Source organism: Cherax quadricarinatus, chromosome 6 (assembly GCF_038502225.1).
Source record: "Cherax quadricarinatus isolate ZL_2023a chromosome 6, ASM3850222v1, whole genome shotgun sequence".
NCBI classification, from domain to species: Eukaryota; Metazoa; Arthropoda; class Malacostraca; order Decapoda; family Parastacidae; genus Cherax; species Cherax quadricarinatus.
Window position 1 is genome coordinate 64,028,192 of NC_091297.1, and position 27,088 is coordinate 64,055,279.

At 39.2% G+C, this 27,088-nt stretch overlaps 1 protein-coding gene across 8 annotated transcripts in view; it reads left to right on the plus strand.

The window, feature by feature from the left end:
• Positions 1-27,088, plus strand: part of 5PtaseI (inositol polyphosphate-5-phosphatase A) — a 612,658-nt gene that overhangs the window by 220,390 nt on the left and 365,180 nt on the right. Inside the window, exon 4 of one of the 8 annotated variants that reach the window (XM_070081724.1) lies at positions 13,666-13,739. The exons of the other annotated variants lie outside the window; for them this stretch is intronic. The gene's annotated coding sequence lies outside the window, so the exon portion shown is untranslated. The remainder of the gene's footprint in view (positions 1-13,665; positions 13,740-27,088) is intronic. 8 annotated transcript variants of the gene reach the window in all.

A 27,088-nucleotide genomic window follows, 5' to 3' on the forward strand; every position in this document is an offset into this window, starting at 1 on the left:
CCAAGACTCTGTCACTGTACATGTTGCTGATATGGCTTGCAACATCCTTCTCAGGGTGATGTTTCTCCATAAATCTTTCCATCCTACCCCACATTTCAAAAATCTCCTTAATTTCTGAAGAAGGCATCTTCTTCCATCTCTCTTCCTCCTCCTCTGCAGCAAGATTCTGAGCTGCGATCTGTTGCTCTTCCTGCTGAAACTCTTGCTCCTTTCATATTGTTCAGTGATGTTTTTCTTAAATTCAATTCTATTTCTCACCTTCTTTACCAAAGGTTTGGCAATAGGAGCTTTTTTTTGGAGCCATGGTAGCTTATTTAGCACTTGAAGCACTAAAATGGATGGAATATTATGAAATATTTTGTATGAACACGTGAGGGGACCGTCGCTCACTGGTAAACAATGGCACACTGGCTGGGAACGGCTCAGAGCCGTGAGTACGAGTCCAGGATGAAAGATGATTAGCGAGTTAACGGACCATTTGTGAGCCAATGTTTAGACGAAATAACAGGAGTATTTCCAAAATGAATGACTTTCAGGCCAGACGATAATTGAGGGACCACTGTAGTTTTTAATTTTCATGAAATTGGCCAAATTGCAAATTTCTGACCACGTTATTGGGTAGGGGAAATCAGTAAATGGGCAGTTTCTTGTACTCAATCGATAGAAAAATGGAGTTCTAAGGAAATAGCTGTGAGTTTGGTCGACTGGAACAATGGAATTAGCCGAAAATAGGGCTCAAAGTGAGCGAAATCACAGATTTGTAAATATCGCCGAAGTCACTAACTTTGTGAGAGTGGAATTCCATCAGTTTTCCATCAAATTTCGTTTTTTTGGTGTCTTTACAATTGGGAAAAGATTCTCTATCATTTCATAATATTTTTTTTTTTTTTTTTTTGGGGGGGGGGGGGGGGGGGGGGGGGGAATTTTGCAACTCCAGGAGACACCTCAGGATTTGGGGTTGCGACAGTCAAGGGGTTAAATAATATTAAATTGTAATAATTTCTTATTGTAAATTACTTTAAATTGCTCCATCTTAATGTTTCCATATTGTGAATTAATTCAAATTGTACCATTGTTTGTAACGTAATTTTCATAAACTAATCCTAAAACTGTACAAGTCTCTCTCAACATTCGCAAGGGTTAGGGGATCAAGAGCCTTGCAAATGTTGAAAAATTGCAAATGTTTGGTCCCCTAATATATTGTAGGGAAATATAATACAATACTGCTTCCTTAACTTGTTGAACCATGAACAATCACAAAATACATGAAAACGTCATAAAATATTGTACTATATGCATATATGTTATGGTTTAACCCTTCCAGGGTCTGTGCCGTAAATCTACGGCTTTACGTTGAGGGTCCAAACCGTAGATCTACGCTGTGAGCTCAGCTCACTCTGATAAGCTGTGAGCGCTAAATTTGGGCCTAGATATGAGAGAATAAATCTATGTGGTATGTGTGCACCACATAAAACAAATCCTGCAGCACAGTGCATAATGAGAGAAAAAAAACTGAGACTAATTTTCGATTAAAACAGCAATTTTGCAGTGTTTTTCGTATGTTTTTTATAGTTGTATTTGCGATTTTTTGGTCTCATTTGATAGAATGGAATGTATATTACAGAAATAGAGATGATTTTGATTGGTTTTAGCATTGAAAATGGCATAAAACTGAGCTCAAAGTAGCGAAAATGTTAAATTTTTGCAGATGTTCAAGATTAAACAAATGGCCTCACACGTCTAATACGCGCCAGCTGGTGGGTCTAATATACGTTCACAAATGTGCTGATATTATTTATACAATTGTTACAATATTGCATGACAGTAAATCTTCTATTTTTTGGTTTGAATAAAAATTCATTATGTGAACTAAAAATCAAAATGGAATTCATTTGTAAAGCCTGAAAACATAACTAATGAACAGAGGAAATGTTAGTTTAGTGCCAGGAATGCCTGCATTGTTTATTCTGGACCCTATTTTGAAACTGGAATATTTTGAACTTTGCATTAAATTAGCCAAATTACCAATTTCCAGTCATTTTATTTTGTAGTTGAAACAGCTGAGTTGGCGATTTCTTGTGCTCAATCAATAGAATAGTAGTAATACTAGTGAAATAGCTAAGAATTTGATCGACTGGAATAAGGTAATTGGCCTAAAATGGGAGTCAAAGTCGGCAAAATCGCCGATGCATGAATATCGCTGGCACATCAAAATTTGCGAGAGCATAATATCGTCAATTTCCCATCAAATTTCGTACTTTTTATTTTATCACCTTCAGATAAAGATTCTCTACTATTTCATAAGAAAAAATAACAAAATTATTTTTTTAAAATTCTTGGACACTTGTGCACACTTTGAAATTTGGCCTCTGGACCCTGAAAGGGTTAATAACGTGTATGTTATTAAATACCACTGCCTCCACCACAGCCTCATCCGCTGCCTCTACCACTGCAGCGCACTGCCTCATATTTTTGTACAATTTCTTTCTTCAATTCTGTCGTGTTTCTCAATTTCTTTACCAAAGGGCTGGCACTAGCAAGTTTCTTTGGGCCCATGGTTAATTATGTAGCAGTCGCACTCAATCTACAAGCACCAAACACGATGAATTATTGTGAAATGTTTGGAAAAGCACAGAGGCTCATGCTCACTCCAGCATAAACGAAGCCAAACTGACTCATGATGCCTCCACCACTGCTTCAACCCTCATATTTTTGTACAACTTCCATATTTAATTCTATCGTATTATTATTGTTATTAATAACATGTATTATTATTATTATTAATAACATGTATGTTATTAAATGCCACTGCCTTAACCACTGTCTCAACCACTGCCTCAACCACAGCCTCCACCACTGCCTCTACCACTGCCTCAACCACTGCCTCAACCACTGCCTCTACCACTGCCTCAATCACTCCCTCCACCACTGCAGTCACAATAAAACACAATGAATTTTTGTGAAATGTTTGGAAGAGCGCAGAGGCTAATGCTCACTCTAGCATAAACAAAGCCAAACTGATTCAAGATGCCTCCACTACTGCTTCAACCTTCGTATTTTTGTACAATTTCCTTCTTCAATTCTATCGTATTATTTATTATTATTATTATTATTATTATTATTATTATTATTATTATTATTGTTATTATTGTTATTATTGTTATTATTGTTATTATTAGTATTAACAGTAGCAGAAATGTTCGATTTTTTGCTGTGTTCAAGAGTAAAGTGATGTCACCGTCCAATACCTGTCCGAATGGCCATTCCAATATACATGTACAGTCATGAATGGATTGAACATTATTTATACTGTAGTTTAATAGCAAATAATGAGCAAACAAAACACTCACCACATTGAGTGGCGGGCGAGCTGGCTGCCAGTTGCGGGGGTCGGAGGGAGGGTAGTAGGGACGCATGGGTGGTGGGAAACTTAAATATGATTTGGCGGCTGGGAATTTGCGAATGTGTGAAGCCCGCGAATGTTGAGAGAGACCTGTAATTATTCACTACTGAACTTCTCCATTAAACTTATTGTAGCCTGTTAGCATTACCTGTAACAACTTAATTCTCCTGTACCTACTGTAACGCATCAAATGACCATATAATTATCTGTTAATGCCTTACTAATCTTAAGTTATATTAAGTTTGCCCAAAATGCTCTGCATACAAAGGGGCTTTTGGCATGTACACCCAACTATTATATTCCTTTGTCAAAATAAATTTCTTATTCTTACTCTTTTTTAGTGACATTAACTCTTTCACTGTCAAGACCCCAAATCCTGAAGTGTCTTTGTGTCACAAAATATTTGAAAAAAAAAAAAATCTTATGAAATGATAGAGAATCTTTTCCCAATGGTAATGACATCAGAAGTAGGAAATTTGATGGAAAACTTACGGAATTATGCTCTCGTGAAGTTCGCAATCTCAGCAGTATATACTCATCGGCAATTTCACCTACTTTGAGCCCTATTTTCAGCCAATTCCATTGTTCCAGTCGACCAAACTCATAGCTATTTCTTTAAAACTCCATTCGTTCTATCGACTGAGCACAAGAAACTGCCCATTTACCGATTTCAACTACCCAATAGAGTGGTCAGAAATTGGCAATCTGGCCAATTTCATGCAAATTTAAAAAGATGCCAGTTTTACAATACGGTCCAGAATAAACAATGCAGACATTCCTGGCACTAAAATAACATTTTCTCAGTTCATTAGTCATGTCTCCAGGCCCCTCTTTATATTACTCTTGCTTTCTATTTTGAATTTTTATTCACACAAAAAATAGAAGATTTACTGGTATGCAGACTACTGCATTATTATTGTAATAATTGTATAAATAATGTCAACCCATTCATGGCTGCATATTAGAATGGCTAGTTGGACACTTATTGGACAGTGACATCGTTTACTCTTGAACATCGGTAAAAATTGAACATTTCCACTACTTTGAACTCAATTTCAAGGTCCTTTTCATCATGAAACAAATCAAAATCAAATCAAGAAAATGAGAATACAACCATAAATACTATACGAAAATACACTTCAGAGTCGGCATTTTAATCCAAAAACACGGTTGGAGTTTATTTTTTCTCATGCACTGCATGCTGCAGGATTTTTTTTATACTGCGCACACTGACCACACACCCATTCTCTCACATGTGGGCCTACCAGCTTTCTCTCGCTTGATCTGAAGCCGCTAGAATTTTGGTGCATTAATACGTCGAAGTAAATGCGAGGGTCTTGGCAAGAGGCGTGGAGTTAAAAGATAAAGAATCACACACAAAGTGGGAGTTGTCACAGCTGCTCTTTGCTGATGACACTGTGCTCTTGGGAGATTCTGAAGAGAAGCTGCAGAGATTGGTGGATGAATTTGGTAGGGTGTGCAAAAGAAGAAAATTAAAGGTGAATACAGGAAAGAGTAAGGTTATGAGGATAACAAAAAGATTAGATGATGAAAGATTGAATATCAGATTGGAGGGAGAGAGTATGGAGGAGGTGAACGTATTCAGATATTTGGGAGTGGACGTGTCAGCGGATGGGTCTATGAAAGATGAGGTGAATCATAGAATTGATGAGGGAAAAAGAGTGAGTGGTGCACTTAGGAGTCTGTGGAGACAAAGAACTTTGTCCTTGGAGGCAAAGAGGGGAATGTATGAGAGTATAGTTTTACCAACGCTCTTATATGGGTGTGAAGCGTGGGTGATGAATGTTGCAGCGAGGAGAAGGCTGGAGGCAGTGGAGATGTCATGTCTGAGGGCAATGTGTGGTGTGAATATAATGCAGAGAATTCGTAGTTTGGAAGTTAGGAGGAGGTGCGGGATTACCAAAACTGTTGTCCAGAGGGCTGAGGAAGGGTTGTTGAGGTGGTTCGGACATGTAGAGAGAATGGAGCGAAACAGAATGACTTCAAGAGTGTATCAGTCTGTAGTGGAAGGAAGGCGGGGTAGGGGTCGGCCTAGGAAGGGTTGGAGGGAGGGGGTAAAGGAGGTTTTGTGTGCGAGGGGCTTGGACTTCCAGCAGGCATGCGTGAGCGTGTTTGATAGGAGTGAATGGAGACAAATGGTTTTTAATACTTGACGTGCTGTTGGAGTGTGAGCAAAGTAACATTTATGAAGGGATTCAGGGAAACTGGCAGGCCGGACTTGAGTCCTGGAGATGGGAAGTACAGTGCCTGCACTCTGAAGGAGGGGTGTTAATGTTGCAGTTTAAAAACTGTAGTGTAAAGCACCCTTCTGGCAAGACAGTGATGGAGTGAATGATGGTGAAAGTTTTTCTTTTTCGAGCCACCCTGCCTTGGTGGGAATCGGCCAGTGTGATAATAATAATAATAATACGTCGAAAACACTGGCTCATAAGACATGTGTATGACACCGACAGTCAAAGGGTTAATAGAAAAGTCAGTGGAAAGAAGAGAGATTTAGGCATGAGAAATCCAGTGCACATATTTTGAATGAAATTCTACACTGTGGTTTACTGTCACTTTTTGATGTAAGTGTCTTTTGCCTTGTTGAAAGAAAATGAATACCCAGTTAGGCAAAGTTGGGACTAATGAAGGAGTATTAGTAGTGGGATCTGCATTTACAGGTTTATAACTTTTTCCTCTCAATACAGATGAAAACATTCTTGTTGGTTGGTGGTGGAGGGAGGGAGGGTTACTTGGAGGAAGGTTATCACTATGTAATGCAGTTTTTGTTCCTGGGAAGTAGGTGTTATTTTCCAATTCTTTTTATTGCTTTTGTGGCTTACAGGATGAATTTTTGACAAAAAATGGCTAAATTTCAATATTTTTGCTAGTTTTGGATGTAAAACAAAAATATATAATACAATATATTAAATTTACATAAAATAAAATTTACACATTTTATTTTAAACTTTCTGAAAAATGTTTACAAAGTTAAAAATGGGCCGTTTTTCTAGATCTGCGAGCATGCAGCGAATCACTTTCCCGTTTAAGCCCCCAAATGTAGTCTCCCATCATGTTTTCATTATAAGATCCCTGATATCTATTCCAGGTCCATTATATCTTGGTGGAAGCACTCCCCTTGCTCCTCTGAATATGCTCCTATTTTCTCCTTGAAATTGTCAAGATGAGCATCAAGGATATGGACCTTAACCCTTAAACTGTCCACATGTAGATATTCGTTCATGTGTGGTGGGCTCCAAACGTAGATCAGCGTTTTATTTTTCATTCCTTCAAATTTGGTGCGATAGGCCTGAGTCACCTAGACATGAAAGAATGGGTCTGTGCACTCAGTGTGCGCACTGTGAAAAAAATAGGGGACCATTTAGTACCTTGTGGGAGCACCAGTTCAACTGAGTGCCAGCTAGAGCAAATAGCGTGGCAAATGCCAGTGATTCACTGATGTCATGTCATATTAACACTCACATTTTAAGAGGAAAGTAAAAATAGGTTAGATAAATGCATGAGTGGATGTGGGTGGGTGTGAGTTGGACCTGACTAGCTTGTGCTACTGGGTCAGATGTCATGCTCCTTCTTTCAGTGGATGTTACCTGACTAGGTGAGTCATTGGTTTAAGGTGGGGGGGGGTGACATGGACCTGCCTTGCATGAGCCAGTAGGCCTGCAGCAGTGTTCCTTCTTTCTTATGTTCTTATGTATTCGGCTGGCTTTGGCTGTCTCTGTATCTGTCTATATCTCTATCTATCTGTATCTCTATCTGTCTATATCTCTGTCTATGTCTGTCTATATCACTGTCTATCTGTATCTCTGTCTCTCACGTGTACTCATAAATACAATTATACATAATGTAAATTACCTAGGATAACCCAAAAATTCCAGGCCAAGTGCTATACAGTGGACCCCCGCATAACGATCACCTCCGAATGCGACCAATTATGTAAGTGTATTTATGTAAGTGCGTTTGTACGTGTATGTTTGGGGGTCTGAAATGGACTAATCTACTTCACAATATTCCTTATGGGAACAAATTCGGTCACTACTGGCACCTGAACATACTTCTGGAGTGAAAAAATATCGTTAACCGGGGGTCCACTGTACAGTGTTTGTAGATATAAGACATAATAAACATGACGTATATAACAGCAGTGTCACTTGCTCAGCAATCAGGGAGCGGCCCATACATCACAAACCAACAGGTTTACTAGCTGCTCCCTGAGACAGAGACAAGCAGATGGAAAGACACATACAGGCAGACAGAAAGACAGATAAGCAAACCTAGACGGATAAGCAGAGCTAGGCAGACACAGACAGATGTACAGATACAGGCAGACAGATAGACTGACAGACAGACATACAGAGACATGTTTGTGTGCAAGAGTAAAAAATATAAAGGCAAGGTTCCCCCCTCCAGCAGTGCACATTCTTCAAATGTCACTTTGTTATCTGACATTGTCATAACACTATTATTCAAGGAGATCATATTATACTCCAGGCACACACACAAAACAGAAAGATAGATAAGCTGAACTGGATAGACAGATAAGCAGAGCTAGGCAGACAGATAGATAGATGTACAGATAGATAGACAGGCAGACTGACAGACAAACTGATAGACACACAAAGACATGTTTGTGTGCAAGAGTAAAAACATATAAAGGCAAGGTTCTTTCCATCACGGCACATTCTGACCCATGTCATAACACCATGCTTCAAGGAGTTTCATACTCCAGGATGTCTAAAACATTGCTGGGACCTATATATACTTTGTATATATTTCTAGACAATAGTAAATGACCAGGGCAGGTGAAAATGTTCACCTGTCAATGTGAGTGTTACAATTTGAGTACTATTTCAGTACATAATATTAGTGTCAGAACAAAGATTGGCTATGAAATCACAAGAACTGTTATGAATTGTAATTATCAGAACATAAAAATTATATAAATTAAAATAAAAATGAGAAAAAAAAGGTAAATCAGCAACACTTCTGCAAGCGGCAGGACTGGATGTTGCTGTCAGGTGAGCGTCCAGAGCCAGCTTCATGGTCTTATATCTCGGTAAGTACTGGTCCTAAAATTTTTTTTTGGTCTTATACAACACAGAAAATTGCCCTCTTTAATTTAATAACAAAAAACGATTTTTTTATTTTTCAAAATATTCGGAGCGCCATGCAGGTGAACGTAGATCTGCGTTTGGACAGTAAGAGTTAACCCTTTCAGGGTCCGTCCCGTAGATCTACGGCTGGTCGGTGAGTGTCCAAACCGTAGATCTACGCCAAAATTCTAGCGCCATCAAATTTAGCGCGAAAGCGCTCATAGGCCTACATATGAGAGAATGGGTCTGCGCCGTGGGTGTGCGCCATAAACAAAAAATCTAGGCGCCTGCATAGCATTGTGGGAACGCCGGCTCAGTCACCCTTGTTCACCATGTCTCGTCGCAAGTCAGCTCTCACTCCCCGGAAAATTGGGACTCTCCTCTTCCTGTCTGATAGTTCTGACACTGATGGAAGTGGAAATGAAGACGAATTCTACGGCTTTGATAAGTTAGTGACCGAAAATAATGACCAGGATATCGATAATAGTGCAGAAAACCCCGACGATCCTCAACCTTCTACCTCTGGTGTGGGCACTCGTGACTCACGGTCGGGTGTTCCTAAACGTAAGAGAAAACTAATATTTTCCCGTGGCCTGGCCTCTGACTTCAGTAATGACGATGATTCTGACGTGGATTGTGATTTTATTGCGCTCGACGATCATTCGAGTAGTGATAGTGAGGAAACATATTCACCAGTGAAGCGTCGGTATGTGCGCCGCCGCATGCGCTCGGGTAGTGTACCCTATGCTATGCCCAGGGGACGGAGTACATCCCGTAGTACATCCCGGAGTACATCCCGTGGCCCTACACCCGTTTTAGGTAGTGATAGTGAGGATGATGTGGCTACACTTGGCATGGATGGGCCACAGACATCAGTGGATGGTGTTAGTGGGGCTGGTGGTGGTAGTGGCACCGCCATGCGTGACTCGCTGTGCCACGCGGGAACCCACGCTGCTGACTCGTCAGTTCAAGGACAAAGCGGAGCGTCACCCACCAGCCCGCCACAACCACCCGTACAACCAGCCTATGATGTCCAGTATCCACCAGCAAACCGTATCTGGGATTGGCAGCAAAATCCCAATTTTGTTCCCAGCCCTCACCACTTTGATGACTCGCAAAGTGGAATTCTACCTACCTGTCCCCTTGGAACCACGGCCAATGAACTGGAATTCTTTGAATTATTCTTTGACCAGCCATTGATGGAAACTATTGTCAGGGAAAGTAATAAGTATTTTCAGTACACCATGGCAAATACGATCTTATCACCACAGTCAAGACTACACAGGTGGAAAGAGACGACTGTTGCAGAAATGTATTTGCTTTTTGCAACAATAATGCTTATGCCTCACGTCTATAAGCATAATATAAAAGCATACTGGTCCACAGATCGGCTAATTTGTACCCCATCCTTCAGTGAAATAATACCAGTGAACAGGTTTATCTTACTGTTACGTATGTTGCACTTCTCTGACAAAACCAGGCCTGACAGAAGTGACAGGTTATACAAGATTAGAAATGTTTTCATGTATCTCAAACAAAAGTTCAGGATATACTTTTATCCATTCAAGAATCTTGTAATTGACGAGTCTTTGATTTTGTTCAAAGGTAGACTGTCATTCAAGCAGTATATACCGAGCAAGAGGAACCGCTTTGGTATAAAATTGTTTGTACTCTGTGATTGTGACAGTGGCCTGGTGTTGGATATTGTTGTATACACGGGTAGTAAAACATTGAAAGATACCAAGATGTTATTGGGTATATCAGGTGACGTAGTGAGAAACATGATGGCACCTTATCTTGGTAAGGGCCATACATTATATACCGATAACTGGTACACAAGCCCATTACTCAGTGATTTCATGCGAGTGAACAAGACAGATGTGTGTGGCACAGTGCGTTCTAATCGTAAACATATGCCCAGGCTCAACGCAGGTGTTCGTGGTGATGACGTGCAGGTGTTTACTGCCAATGACATCATGGCATTACGGTGGCATGACAAACGAGATGTCACATTGTTGACAACCATTCACCGTAATGAAATGCAAGACAGTGGCAAAGTTGATCGAGTGACTAATGAACGTATTCGAAAACCAGTGACAGTGATTGATTATACACAAAACATGCGCTTGGTTGACAAGTGTGACATGCAGATTGGTTTTGTTGACTGTGTTCGTAAGAGTTACAAGTGGTACATGAAACTTTTCTTCCATCTCATGGACATTTCAATGCTGAATGCATATAATATGTACCAAATAAAGACTGGTAACAGACCACCGTATGGTGAATTTTGTTTGTCTGTTGTCAGACAACTCATAATGAAGTACCAGGTAACAACACCTGCAATACAACATGGTCCTCGAATTCATCACAATATACCCAAGCGTTTGAGAAGAGAAGGTGATCATTTCATAATACAGCTTCCTTCAACTCAAAAGAAATTTGCTCAGAAGAGATGCATTGTCTGTGCACAAACAAAACGACGGCAACAAAGACGCAAAGACACTCGGTTTATGTGTGAGGAATGTAAGGTGCCTCTGTGCATGGTGCCTTGTTTCAAGGAGTTCCACAAGCTCCAGCAGTTCTAAAACCATGTCCAGTGATTGTAAATATGTAAATATATGATAGAACATTAGTATTATACAATATTTGTGCATGTTTATTGTAATAAACAACAGTGGTAAACAATAATATGATAACTTTAGTGCGGTTATTGTGTTCAATACAGTGAGTTTATATATATAAATTATATACAGTATTGGTCTCTCAGGCCCCAAATGTTAGTAGGAATAGAAAAAAATTGGAAAAGAAAAGAAAAAACAACTAAAACAACAAAATAATATAATACGCGTATGTGGAATTCGTCGATGTTGCCGCCACCACATCATTTTCTACAAACTTCTTGGCACTGTATCTCGGTAAGTACTGATCAGATTCTAATTTTTTTTGTTTTATTACCTTCACAAAAATATGCTCTTTAATTCTGTAAGAAAAAATAATTTTTTTTTTTTTTTCAAAATTTCTTGGACACTGGTGCGTGACTTCAGATTTGGGCCTTGGACCCTGAAAGGGTTAAGTGACATCCTACAGCCTATCTGACCATAGCTTTCTTCCAAGGTCTCAACAGGTTCCATGTTATTGTCAGCCTTGTTGTTGCCCAGAAAGCCCTGTGCTACAGCAACAAAACTCCCCCAGGCTTCCTTTTCTTTCTTGACAGTGTTCCAGATGTGTCCTGACCACAAAAGCAAAGTTTTGGGATCAAAATTGCTTTTTTGAATTTTGTTTAGTTATAAAGAATTGGGACATGATGCTTATTTCCCAGGAACACGACAAAAGTGAAATTTTGTTACATAGGACTGAATTTTGGATTTAATTTTTTCACCAAGGTGTCCCGTAGCTCAATCGCTAGCACACAGCTCGCACACTGAGGTCCGGAGTTCGAATCTCTGGTATGGCTGGAAAATATTAGGGATGTGTTTCCATGAGACACCTGCTTTCCCTGTTCACCCAACAGTATAAAATGGGTACCTGGGCGTTAGTCGATTGGTGTGGGTCGCATCCTGGGACAAAACTGACCTAATTTGCCCGAAATGCTCAGCATAACAAGCGGCTTTCTATATATAGTAGTATGTCACTGATGTCAGGTAGGACTGTATACCTTGTACATGTACTTGTAGAAATAAAGATACTGTTATTGTTATATTGAATATGGCTGTTTGGTGCCTATCTGGCATGCTCGTAATTTTTTGGTAAAAATAAAAGAAAATGTGAGTTTTGTTTCCAAGATTTTGTATTGTATCAGGGATTACGATAAAATTTTGGTTCGTATTTTTTCTCAGCTTTTTTTCTGGCTGTTTGGCCATATGGTACATGTAGGTATGCTCAGATTTTTTTGGTAAACATTAGCAAAGAAATGTGAAATTTGCAAAGTCTCTGAAAGCATTTATATCATTTGCTTGTTTTATTAGGATTGCCTTATGCAAATTGGCTTTATGCACCATGGCCAAGTATGAATTTGTTGCATAACCCTTTTGTATCCTTCCATATTTTTTCCTGGTTCTTATGCTTGTTTTTTAGTGTTCTGTTATTTATCTTGTTTCTCAGCAGTTATATTAAAATTATGGACTTTTTCTTTTTTCATTTATTGTTTTATCATTCAGTTGCACTTTTCATTGTATTTTTATCCAGAAAATTTCTTGTATTTTCTAGGTCCCAGTTTCTGTAGTTTGATTTCATTTTTTGTCTATTCCTACATTACTGGCACATTGCCGTTCCCTTTAGTTGATTGCAGTGTTGTAGTTGTTAAGGGTGAAAACTGGGTAAAGTTTTGCTGAGTTTTCTTCCCCTTTGACTCTTGGTTTCTTTGCACATTGATTTATTAATTTGATTGCTGCCATCATAAGCTTTGTTTATCATTTTTACACTCCTGTTTTCCCAGGACCTTTTTCTAAAGCTAGTAACTTCCTCTTTGTAATTACTTGTTTGTAGCTACAACAGTAGAGCTAAACTCATTGTGTCTCATTTTTGACATTTCATTGATTATAAAATTTTGTAAAAATATTTAGGTGGTTCTAGCGTAGAATTTTTACATTGAATTTTCTAGTGTCATTTCTTCACTTTTTTTTTCTTTTATCTAGTTTACAGCTATGGTCTTTTATTCTTGTTGGTGTTCAGAAATCTTTTATGTTTCTCATCCTTTTATTTCCTTGGAGTTATTGAATTAAAACGGGTCATCTGTATAATTAAGACCCAAGACACTTGTTCTGTCTCCTGACGAATAAAACAACTTTATTACCTTACATGTAGGTATCATGTTTCCTCTTTCCTTGCTGCATGTGTTTTGTGTGTGAGTAAGATATGGATTGATAGAAACTGTAAATATAGATTAAAATTTGACCAAACCCGGGTATGGGTGGGGTTTGAAGTTGCGGCAAGTGAGTTGTAACACTCACTCGTGACTTACATGCTGGCCTGGAGTTTTAAGACTCATTTGCCATGAGTTCAAACCCCACCAATATGATGATTTGTTTGCAATTGTGTCATTACAGTTTTGTGAGTCGGTTAAAATTTTGCCATTTTTGTCTTTGTTTTCATGTAATAAAAGTGAATTTGGCAGAGGAAGGAGGTAAATTTATATATTTATTTATGTTTCAGTACAAGTACAAAGAAGCATACAGTTAGAGAAAATTACAATGAAGCAGCAGTACACAACATCATAGAGGAGTAAGGTACATTACTGAGCCCCATCATCTTAAACACAGATTATAGGCATGCACTTATCTCACTTGCTAAGCAATTGCACACCAATTAATTGGTCTTGTGGAGTGTCATTTCTTTGATGAGAAAAACTTTATTTTTCATTTTTATACACTATCAAAAAAAGTTAATTGAATTTTTAATTTGAAATTGTGCATAATTACCTATTTGTGGTTACGGAAATATAGCTACACTCGTGGCGTCAAATTTTTTAAAGATCATACAGTAATAAATTATATATTTTGCATTAGCTGTTGCGTGCACAGCCTCCTCAAGCTTCTTTCATTGGTCATCTATTCTGTAAATAAATAATTCTTGCAGTCTTACTACACTGCTTCTGCATTTGAATATTGTATCCTTTAGTCTTCTTGCCTATACCTCAAAATGTTTGTTTTTCTCAGACTCTTGAAATTATAAATGACTATCTTATTGCTTCCTCTGCTAAATTTCAGCAAAGGCAAATTTTTGGTATTCAGTTTTTTTTTATTATTATTACTACTCAGATTTTATAATATTTAACTCAATTTAGTTGCATGCTTGAATATTTTTTTATGCTCTTTGTTAAATATGTGCACCATATGACATTTGTGGGCTTGATTTGAATTGCCCTGAACAGATTTATTGTAAAGAAACTGGTCCCTAAACCGGCTTGATAAAGCTCCTGGAGAGCGAAACTTTGCCACAATAAAATTTAACGCTAGTTGCACTTACGTCCTTTTACTCAACAGTTTTATGAAGTATCTCTTAACATTTCTATTATTATTTCTGCACTGCATATTCTATAAATCATCATATTTGAATTTTTTTTTTTACAATGAACTAGTGTAAATGCTGAGGTTTTGATTAGCTGGGAGACAATTGTGAGTATGCTGTTTTTGACTGGAGTGCTATATTTAACCCTTTGACTGTTGCAACCCCAAATCCTGAGGTCTCTCCAGGTGTCGCAAAATCTTTGCAAAAAAAAATTATTTTTTCTTTTGAAATGATAGAAAATCTTTTCCCGATGGTAATGACACCAAAAGTACAAAAGTCGATAGAAAACTTACGGAATTATGCTCTCGCAAAGTTAGTGACCTCGGCGATATTTACGAATCGGCAATTTCGCCCACTTTGAGCCCTATTTTCAGCTAATTCCATTATTCCAGTCAACCAAACTCATAAATATTTCTTTAGAACTCCATTTGTTCTATCGATTGAGCACAAGAAACTGCCCATTTACTGATTTCAATTACCCAGGAAAGTGGTCACGCAAATTAAAAAATATGCCAGCTTCAAAATAGGGTCCAGAATGAACAATGCAGACATTCCTAGCTCTAAAATAACATTTTCTTTGTTCATCAGTCACATCTCCAGGCCCCTCTGATATTACTCTTGCTTTCTATTTTGAATTTTTATTCAAACAAAATATAGAAGATTTACTGTTATGCAGACTATTGCAGTATTTTAAGAATTGTATATCTAACATCAACCCAGTCATGACTGCATATTAGAATGGCTTGTTGGACATTTATTGGACAGTGACATCATTTGTTTACTCTTGAACATCGGCAAAAATCAAACATTTCCCCTACTTTGATCAAAGCTACATTTCAAGGTTCTTTTCATAATAAAACCAATCAAAATCACTTCTATTTTTATATGTTTTCTATCCTATCAAATGTGACTATGAAAACAAGAAGATAACCATAAAAACTATACGAAAATACACTTCAAAGTCGGCGTTTTATTCCAAAAACATGGTTGGAGTTTTTCTTCTCTCATGCACTGCGTGCTGCAGGATTTTTTTTATACAGTGCTCACTGACCACACAGACCCATTCTCTCATATGTGTGCCTGCCAGTTTCTCCTGCTTGATTTGAAGCCGCTAGAATTTTTGAGTACAGTGGAACCTATACTTGCGAGTGCATCCACGTGCGAGTTTTTCCAAATATGAGCAGTCAGTGGGTTAATTTTTTGCTTCCATATGCGAGCAAAATTTCCATAAGTGAGCAGACCTCAAGGGAGGTTCCTTGACACTGGTGAGGGGCTCTTGCTCTTGATCTAGGGAATTGTATCTCGTTTGTTTGTTGAACTATCTTATAAGAACATAAGAAAGGAGGAACACTGCAGCAGGCCTGTTGGCCCATACTAGGCAGGTCCTTTACAATTCATCCCACTAACAAAACATTTGCCCAACCCAATTTTCTATGCTACCCAAGAAATAAGCTCTGATGCGCAAGTCCCACTCAAATCCAACCCCTCCCACTCATGTACTTATCCAACCTAAATTTGAAACTACCCAAAGTCCTAGCCTCAATCACCCAACTAGGTAGACTGTTCCACTCATCAACTACCCTATTTCCAAACCAATACTTTCCTATGTCCTTTCTAAATCTATTATTGAAATTTGGGCAAAGTATGATGGAAAGATGCTTCTTAACGTACACCAAAAATGAAAGAAATCGGAGCATAAATAATGGAGTTCACTTCTCAGCAATTAGCCACCCCTTAGCGGTATTTTCGTATGGTTTTTATGGTTGTATTCTCGTTTTTTTGGTCTCATTTGATAGAATGGAAGATACATTACAGAAATAGATATGATTTTGATTGCTTTCACGATGAAAAGTACCTTGAAATTGAGCTCAACGAGGGAGAAATGTTTGTTTGCTTGATTATGTTCAGAGTAAACAAATGACATCACTGTCTATTCCAATATGCAGTCGTGAATGGGTTGACATTATTTATACAATTATTGCAATAAGGCATAACAGTAAATCTTATATTTTTTGTGTGAATACAAATTATTTATGTTGTAATAATAATAATAATACAGGTACCATCCGACTTACGGCCAAGTTCGGTTCCGAGAAACCGGTCGTAAGTCGAAATAGACGTAAGTCAAACTTTACTACTGAATATCAACATCACATTTTTGTAATGACTTGATTTTATTGTTTTATTTTGTATTTCATGTTTTACTTTACTTTTTATGCTGTTAGTATACTGTATTTTATGCTGTAAGGTTTAGGATAAACACTGGGTACAACACAAATAGTTGTTTATTTCCCAGAAATGTGGCATAAAAAACACGGTCATAAGTCGAGTGGTCGTATGTCGAGCAGGTCGTAAGTCGGATGGTAGGTGTAATAAAATATGTATAATAATACAGTGGAACCTCTGCTTACGAGTGCATCCACGTGCGAGTTTTTCCAGATACAAGCATTTACTCGGTCAATTTTTTGCTTCCAGACGTGAGCAAAATTTCCATATGCGAGCAGGCCTCAAGGGAGGTTAATTGACACTGGTGAGGGGGCTCTTGCTCTTGATCTAGGGAATTGGATCTCAGTTGTTTGTTGGACTGTCTTATTGAAACTTGGGCAATGTATGATGGAAAGATGCTTCTTAACATACACCAAAAATGAAAGAAATTGGATCATAAAAAACGAAGTTCACTTCTCAGCCATTAGCCTCTCCTTAGCGGTATATTTTCGTATGGTTTTTATGGTTGTATTCTCATTTTATTTGGTCTCATGTGATAGAATGGAAGATATACTACAAAAATAAATATGATTTTAATTGGTTTCACGATGAAAAGTACCTTGAAATTGAGCTCAAAATAGCAGAAATGTTCGATTCTTTGGCGACATCAGTGGTAGACATCATGAGGTAGCAGTGGCAGACAACATGAAGCAACAGTAGTTGACATCATGAGGTAGCAGTGGCAGACAACATGAAGGAGCAGTGGCAGACATCATGAGATAGCAGTGGCAGACAACATGAAGCAACAGTGGCAGACATCATGAGGTAGCAGTGGCAGACAACATGAAGCAGCAGTGGCAGACATCATGAGGTAGCAGTGGCAGACAACATGAAGCAGCAGTGGCAGACAACATGAAGCAGCAGTGGCAGACATCATGAGGTAGCAGTGGCAGACAACATGAAGCAGCAGTGGCAGACAACATGAGGTAGCAGTGGCAGGCAACATTAAGCAGCAGTGACAGACAACATGAAGCAGCAGTGACAGACAACATGAAGCAGCAGTGGCAGACATCATGAGGTAGCAGTGGCAGACAACATGAAGCAGCAGTGGCAGACAACATGAAGCAGCAGTGGCAGACATCATGAGGTAGCAGTGGCAGACAACATGAAGCAGCAGTGGCAAAGTGTAGCATTAAGAGTGTAGCAATTAAGTGTAGCATTAAGAGTGTAGCAATTAAGTGAAGCATTAAGAGTGTAGCAATTAAGTGAAGCATTAAGATTGTAGCATTAAGAGTGTAGCACTTATAAGTCACTCTGACTTTTTTTGGGTTATCCTAGGTTCTCTACACCTGTAGTCAGGAGCAGGAATGGCTGCTGTGGGGCTCTATAAACCCCAACAACAACGGCTGCTGTCACCACCACTAGCCACATACCTAATGACATGTATTTTATTCATTCTAGTGTATATATCATGTTTCTATGTTATTAATATTGTTTATTATGTCATTTTACATGAATTGTGATAGATAAATAAGCTGTAGAGTTGACACTAGGGAAATTATTAAAGTATTTTCTCGTGCCTGGAATTCCACTGGAACAAATTAATTCCATTTCAATTAATTTAAATGAGGAGAATTGACTCTGCAAACGAGCAAATCCAGTTGCGAGCAAGGTCATGGAATGGACTAAACTCGTAAGTAGAGGTTCCACTGTAATATGTATAATAATAATAGTATAATAATATACCAACAGTAACAAAGCCTACAAGAATACAGAGACTAGTGTTTCTCTACTAGACTATATCTGGACCAACACTATATCCCCTTTAAAATCAGCCATAATCACAGATAATACCACAGACCACTACCCTACCTTCCTCATAACTAATCTAGGCAAATTACCCCAAGACACTACTAAAATCACTGTCAGACTTCACAAGGAGGCAGCCATTAATAACTTCACAACAGCAGTAACAAACATTGATTGGCACACTGAGCTAGAAATCTATACAGATATTGATGAATGTATTAATAATTTTCTTAAAAAAGACCCAATACCTCTATAACAAGCACTGCCCTAAAAAAATTAAACAGATGACAGCTAAGAGACTGAACAGTCCCTGGCTAACACCTAGTATCCTCAAATCCATAAACACAAAGCACCTTTACGAAAAACGGTACAGAATGGGTCACATTACCAGAGACCAAACAAAACGTTACTCGTCAATCCTAACCAGCCTGATAAGATGGGCAAAAAAATTGTATTATGAGAACAGATTATCCAACTTACGAGGTGATATAAAAAAGACCTGGAAAACGCTATCAGAAATTCTAGGAACAAAAAAGATATCGCAAAAGGCGCAATTGAACTAACAAAGCCAGATGAACCCCAACTCCCACCAACTGAAACAGACTCAACGATTTCTTCTCCACCATAGGAAGAGCCTTGCCAATAAAATCCCAAGCTCAAATACCCCACCCAATGACTACCTCACTGGCAACTACCCGAACACACTGTTCCTAGCTCCGACTAACCCAAACATATATATACCTTTTTTTTTTGTCATACATTCAACATTGCCACGATAAGCCTGAGTTGCCTAGACATGAGAGAATGGGTGTGTGCACTCACTGTGTGCCATATTAAAATAATTGGGGATGCCTGGGTACCATATGCTCTTTTTTCCTATTAAAAAAAAAAAAATTTCTCAAAAAAGTTGGGGCACTACAGTAGAGAATGTATATATATGTTTGGACCGTTTAAGAGTTAAATACCTTACCACCCTTTATATACAAAAAGGTGTCACAAGTGCTGTCACCAATCGTTGCAACACTCTTTAACAAATCCATCGAATCCTCTACCTTCCCTACAGTTCTCAAAATAGCGAGGGTCACCCCGATCCATAGAGGAGGAGACCAAACAGACTTGAATAACTATAGGCCAATTTCCAACTTACAACCACTCTCTAAAATCTTTGAAAAACTAATTCATGTAGCGAATCTATTCCTATCTCATCTCCGACAACATACTCAACCCCTGTCAGTTTGGGTTCAGGCTTAATAAAAATACAAATGATGCTATTATACACATGCTAGAACAAATATACACTGCACTAGAGAAAAAAGAAGTCCCACTGGGAATCTTCATTGATTTACGTAAAGCTTTTGATACTGTTGACCACGACTTGCTCCACATAAAATTGTCGCACTATGGTATAAGAAGGCACTCCCTCAACTACCTAAAGTCATACCTCAGCAACAGTAGCCAGTAAGTGTACACAAATGGAGCAAACTCTTCCGCACAGCCAATTACAGTTGGTGTCCCACTGGGAAGTGTCATTGGCCCTCTTCTCTTTCTTGTTTACATAAATGACCTACCAAATGCATCGCAACTACTCAAACCCACACTATTTGCAGATGGCACTACATACATCTTCTCTCACCCAAGCCCAGTCATGCTAGCCAATACTGTGAATACCGAATTACAGAAAATATCTACCTGGATGAGGACTAACAAACTTACTCTCAACATTGACAAAACCTACTACATTCAGTTTGGTAACAGAGCTACAGATGTCCCTCTTAACATAATGATAAACAGATCACCTATCACAAAGCTCACAGAGGGAAAATTTTTAGGAATCCACCTTGACAATAGACTCAAATTTCAAATGCATATACAACAAATTTCCAAGACCGTAGGCATACTATTGAAGATACGGTACTATGTTCCACAGTCAGCCCTCCTGGCCCTATATCACTCACTTATTTACCCCTATCTCACCTATGGAATTTGTGCATGGGGCTCAACAACAATAAACCATCTCAGACCATTAATTACCCAACAAAAGACTGCAGTCAGAATAATGATAAATTCCCACTACAGGCAGCACACTCCACCAATATTCAAAACTCTAAACCTACTCACCATACAAAACATCCATACCTATTATTGTACCTACTACATACATAGAACACTTAACTGATATAAACCCTCCCCTCAAACGTCTCCTTACCAACCTCAGCAGAACACATGACCATAACACAAGGCACAGATCACTCTTTGATATTCCTCGTGTCCATCTCACGCTATGCAAAAACTCAATGCACATAAAAGGCCCAAAAATCTGGAATTCACTACCTGTGAATATAAAAGAAACTCTGTTTATAAATTCAAGTCTCTTCTTAAAAATCACTTACCCACAACCAAATAAATACTGAATAATTGTATCTCATAAATGTTTAACCTGTGACCCAATCAAACTTTGTTATTTTTAATTTCATTATCTAACAGAATACTCTATTCTACAGAATGCTCAGCAACACAGTAAATGACCATATGACCTGTCTTTGAAATTCTCATTTGTGCTTAATTGTTAACTGTTTACAACTTTGTTTACCACTGAATATGTCATTGCTTAGTTAATCTTAAGTTAATTTTAAGCATGCCCATAATGCTCTGCATGCAAGGGGCTTTGGCATGTTACACTTAACCACTGTATTTCCTTGTACTTCAATGTATCATGTTTAAATTAATAAATAAATAAATATAATACAGTAATAATAATAATAACACGTATAATAATATATAATAATGCACTGCATAATAATAATCATAATAATAGATGGCTTCAAAAGGCCGTCACTAGATGGCAGTGTTTACCATAACAAAGTGGGAGCGGTTGTGGCTGCCTCCACCTGTTACATAATGACGTATTTTATTCATTCTAGAGTATATATCAGGTTTCTATGTTATTTATGTTGTTTGTTATGTCATATTAGATGAATTATGATAGATAAATAAGCCGTATAGATGATATTAGTGAAGTTATTCAAGAAGTACTTTGTCCGGTCTCCAGACAAACTGTTGTCCACCGCCAACACCGCCCATACTACTACATGAATTACATATTTTATTCATTTTAGAGTATATATCAGGTTTCTATGTTATTTATATTGTTTATTATGTCATATTAGATGAAGTGAGATTGATAAGTAAGCCGTAGCGTTGATATTAGCGAAATTATTGAAGTACAGAATTCCACTGGAATGGATTAATTGCATTTCAGTTAATTTAAATGAGAAAAATTGACTGTAAATGAGCAAATCCAATTGTGAGCAAGGTCATGGAACGGATTAAACTCACAAGTAGAGGTTCCACTGTATAATTACATGAAACACATTGGCTTGTACGACCGAAACAGTCAAAGGGTTCAAAGCTATCTTCAAGTTAGCTGAAGCTGGATATGGTTTTGCTGGTTGCATCTGTGGTCTTACCTGAAATTTACCCGAAGAGGGTTTTTGGAGATTATTGCTCCCTTGACCTGGTCTCAGACCAGGCTTCCATATTAACCCTTTGACTGTTGCAACCCCAAATCCTGAAGTGCCTCTTGGTGTCAAAATTTTTTTTTCTTATGAAATGATAGAGAATCTTTTCCTGATAGTAATGACACCAAAAGTACAAAATTTGATTGAAAACTTATGGAATTACACTCCCGCAAAGTTAGCAGTCTTGGTGATATATTTGTGAGTCAAACGACGATTCACGAGCCAATGTTTTGATGAAAATAAAGTTAAGATTTTCGAAAATTGCGACTAGCGAGCCTTACGATTATCAAGGGACCACTGTATTGGCTCTACCAACGGTGAAAAACTCGTCTAAAGGCTTTCGTCCCTAACGTGTCCATGTGGCCTGAGTGGGTCCAGTCACTCCAAGACTCTGTGTATGGCCAGTGTGCCATTGTTTACAAGCTGTTGCGGTTGATTTCATGTGTACCTGCAATATATATTGTATTATTCCATTGTTTTTAGTGCTTGTAACCGCTAAATAAGCCACCATGGGCCCCAAGAAAGCTTATAGTGCCAACCCTGTGGTAAAAAGGGTGAGAAATACTATCGAAAAACTATCGTACCATGGTCAGCTGCTGCTGCACCACCACCAGCTGCTGCTGCACCACCACCAGCTGTTGCTGCACCACCGTCAGCTGCTGCTGTACCACGGCCAGCTGCTGCTGCACTACCGTCAGTTCTTGCTGCACCACCGTCAGCTGCTGCTGCACCACGGTCAGCTGTACTACTTGAAGATGTGGAGAGACTGTTGTTGGTGTGGCTTATCGAGAATACTGAGAAACAACCCCAGAGGGTTAGCCACCCAGGATATCCCAAGAATGTCAGTGCATCATCAAGGACTGTCTAACTTATTTCCATTGGGGTCCTTAATCTTGTTCCCCAGGATGCGACCCACACCAGTCGACTAACACCCAGATGAACAGGAAAAAATGCCTGGAACTGGAGTTTACCTGGAGAGAGTTCCGGGGATCAACGTCCCCGTCCTGGTGGATCAGAGCCTGATCAACCAGGCTGTTGCTGCTGGGTGCACGCAAACCAACGTACGAGCCACAGCCCGGCTGATCAGGAACTGACTTTAGGTGCTTGTCCAGTGCCAGCTTGAAGACTGCCAGGGGTCTGTTGGTAATCCCCCTTATGTGTGCTGGGAGGCAGTTGAACAGTCTCGGGCCCCTGACACTTATTGTATGGTCTCTTAACGTGCTAGTGACACCCATGCTTTTCATTGGGGGGATGGTGCATCGTCTGCCAAGTCTTTTGCTTTCGTAGTGAATGATTTTCGTGTGCAAGTTCGGTACTAGTCCCTCTAGGATTTTCCAGGTGTATATAATCATGTATCTCTCCCTCCTGCGTTCCAGGGAATACAGGTTAAGGAACCTCAAGCGCTCCCAATAATTGAGGTGTTTTATTTTCGTTATGCGTGCCGTGAAAGTTCTCTGTACATTTTCTAGGTCGGCAATTTCACCTGCCTTGAAAGGTGCTGTTAGTGTGCAGCAATATTCCAGCCTAGATAGAACAAGTGACCTGAAGAGTGTCATCATGGGCTTGGCCTCCCTAGTTTTGAAGGTTCTCATTATCCATCCTGTCATTTTTCTAGCAGATGCGATTGATACAATGTTATGGTCCTTGAAGGTGAGATCCTCCGACATGATCACTCCCAGGTCTTTGACGTTGGTGTTTCGCTCTATTTTGTGGCCAGAATTTGTTTTGTACTCTGATGAAGATTTAATTTCCTCATGTTTACCATATCTGAGTAATTGAAATTTCTCATCGTTGAACTTCATATTGTTTTCTGCAGCCCACTGAAAGATTTGGTTGATGTCCGCCTGGAGCTTTGCAGTGTCTGCAATGGAAGACACTGTCATGCAGATTCGGGTGTCATCTGCAAAGGAAGACACGGTGCTGTGGCTGACATCCTTGTCTATGTCGGATATGAGGATGAAGAACAAGATGTGAGCGAGTACTGTGCCTTGTGGAACAGAGCTTTTCACCGTAGCTGCCTCGGACTTTACTCTGTTGACGACTACTCTCTGTGTTCTGTTAGTGAGGAAATTATAGATCCATCGACCGACTTTTCCTGTTATTCCTTTAGCACGCATTTTGTGCGTTATTACGCCATGGTCACACTTGTCGAAGGCTTTTGCAAAGTCTGTATATATTACATCTGCATTCTTTTTGTCTTCTAGTGCATTTAGGACTTTGTCATAGTGATCCAATAGTTGAGACAGACAGGAGCGACCTGTTCTAAACCCATGTTGCCCTGGGTTGTGTAACTGATGGGTTTCTAGATGGGTGGTGATCTTGCTTCTTAGGACCCTTTCAAAGATTTTTATGATATGGGATGTTAGTGCTATTGGTCTGTAGTTCTTTGCTGTTGCTTTACTGCCCCCTTTGTGGAGTGGGGCTATGTCTGTTGTTTTTAGTAACTGTGGGACGACCCCCGTGTCCATGCTCCCTCTCCATAGGATGGAAAAGGCTCGTGATAGGGGCTTCTTGCAGTTCTTGATGAACGCAGAGTTCCATGAGTCTGGCCCTGGGGCAGAGTGCATGGGCATGTCTTTTATCGCCTGTTCGAAGTCATTTGGCGTCAGGATAACATCGGATAGGCTTGTGTTAATCAAATTTTGTGGCTCTCTCATAAAAAATTCATTTTGATCTTCGACTCTCAGTCTGGTTAGCGGCTTGCTAAAAACTTAGTCATATTGGGACTTGAGTAGCTCACTCATTTCCTTGCTGTCATCTGTGTAGGACCCATCTTGTTTAAGTAGGGGCCCAATACTGGACATTGTTCTCGATTTTGATTTGGCATAGGAGAAGAAATACTTTGGGTTTCTTTCGATTTCATTTATGGCTTTTAGTTCTTCCCGCGATTCCTGACTCCTAAAGGATTCTTTTAGCTTAAGTTCGATGCTTGCTATTTCTCTGACCAGTGTCTCCCTACGCATTTCAGATATATTGACCACTTTTAGCCGCTCTGTTATTCTTTTCCGTCGCCTGTAAAGGGAGCGCCTGTCTCTTTCTATTTTACATCTACTCCTCCTTTTTCTTAGAGGAATAAGCCTTGTGCATACATCAAGTGCCACCGAGTTAATCTGTTCTAGGCATAAGTTGGGGTCTGTGTTGCTTAGTATATCTTCCCAGCTTATATCGGTTAGGACTTGGTTTACTTGGTCCCACTTTATGTTTTTGTTATTGAAGTTGAATTTGGTGAATGCTCCCTCGTGACTAATCTCATTATGTCGGTCTGGGGCTCTGCGCATACATGACTGAACCTCAATTATGTTGTGATCTGAGTATATTGTTTTTGATATGGTGACATTTCTTATCAGATCATCATTGTTAGTGAAGATGAGGTCTAGTGTATTCTCCAGTCTAGTAGGCTCTATTATTTGCTGGTTTAAATTGAATTTTGTGCAGAGATTTAAAAGCTCGCATGAGTGGAGTTTTCATCAGAGCTGCCTCCTGGTGTTATTACTGCAACAATATTATTTGCTATATTCCTCCATTTTAGGTGCCTTAAGTTGAAATCCCCCAGGAGCAAGATGTTGGGTGCAGGAGCTGGAAGATTTTCCAGACAGTGGTCAATTTTTAACAGCTGTTCCTGGAATTGCTGGGATGTTGCATCCGGAGGCTTGTAGACTACCACAATGACTAGGTTTTGGTTCTCGACCTTTACTGCTAAAACTTCCACTACATCATTTGAGGCATTTAGCAGTTCTGTGCAAACAAGTGACTCTGCAATGTACAGGCCAACCCCCCCCTTTTGCCTGTTCACTCTGTCACATCTGTATAGGTTGTAACCTGGGATCCATATTTCGTTGTCCAAGTGATCCTTTATGTGGGTCTCAGTGAAAGCCGCGAACATTGCCTTTGCCTCTGCAAGCAGTCCACGGATGAAAGGTATTTTGTTGTTTGTTGCTGGCTTTAGACCCTGTATATTTGCCAAGAAGAATGTTATCGGACTGGTGGTATTGTTGGTACTGGGGGGGATTTTTTTTCTGGCATTAGTATCTGTATCTGTTGGTTTGGAGTGGAGGCCATCGACTGTGGTTCCACTCCAGGAATGACTGGATTTGGTGTACGATTTCTGCCATTTCCTGCCATTTTTTTTTCCTTCCTGGCACTAAAAAACCTCTCCCTCTTGAGTGGCTGTGGCTACCCAGGTTTTCCCATGGCCTGGATGTTTTGTATCTTTTTGTCCCCTTTAGATGGTATGCCTGGCAATTTAAGTTATAGCACAGTCTTTCCTGTACTGAAGAGGTACACAGTTCAGGGTGAAAAAGCTTACAGGAAGGGAGTTTGCATTTTCCTGTTGTCATATGGGCATGGCATTTTCTAGGGTGGTCATAGTTGCATGTCCCATCTGTTTTTCCAGATTTCCCATGCCAGCAGATACCAAGTGCATAGTATGTGCACAGGCTTGGTTTCCGTTTGCCTTGGGTTTCTGTGAACTAGTGCTCATATTGGTGAATTTAACCCTTTGACTGTCGTAGGCCCCTTTCTGAAACTGCCATTCTATGTCGATAAATTTTTTGAAAAAAAAAAAAAATTCTTTTTTCTTATGAAATGATAGAGAAAATTTTCCCGATGGTTATGACACCAAAAGTACGAAATTTGGTCGAAAACTCACACAATTACGCTCCTGTGAATTTAGTGGTCTCGGCCACATATACGCATCGGCGATTTTGCCGACTTTGAGCCCTGTTTTTGGCCAATTCCGTTATTCCAGTTGACCAAACTCGTAGCTATTTCTTTAGAACTAAATTTTTTCTATCTGTTGAGTACAAGAAACTGCCCATTTACCAATTTGAACTACCCAATAAAGTGGTCAGAAATTGGCAATTTGTCCAATTTCACACAATTTAAAAAAATGCCAGTTTCAAAATAGGGTCCAGAATATACAATGTAGTCATTCTTGGCACTAAAATAACATATCCTCTGTTCATTAGTCACAACTCCCCTCTTATATTACTATTGCTTTCTATTTTTATTTTTTATTCATATAAAAAAATACAACA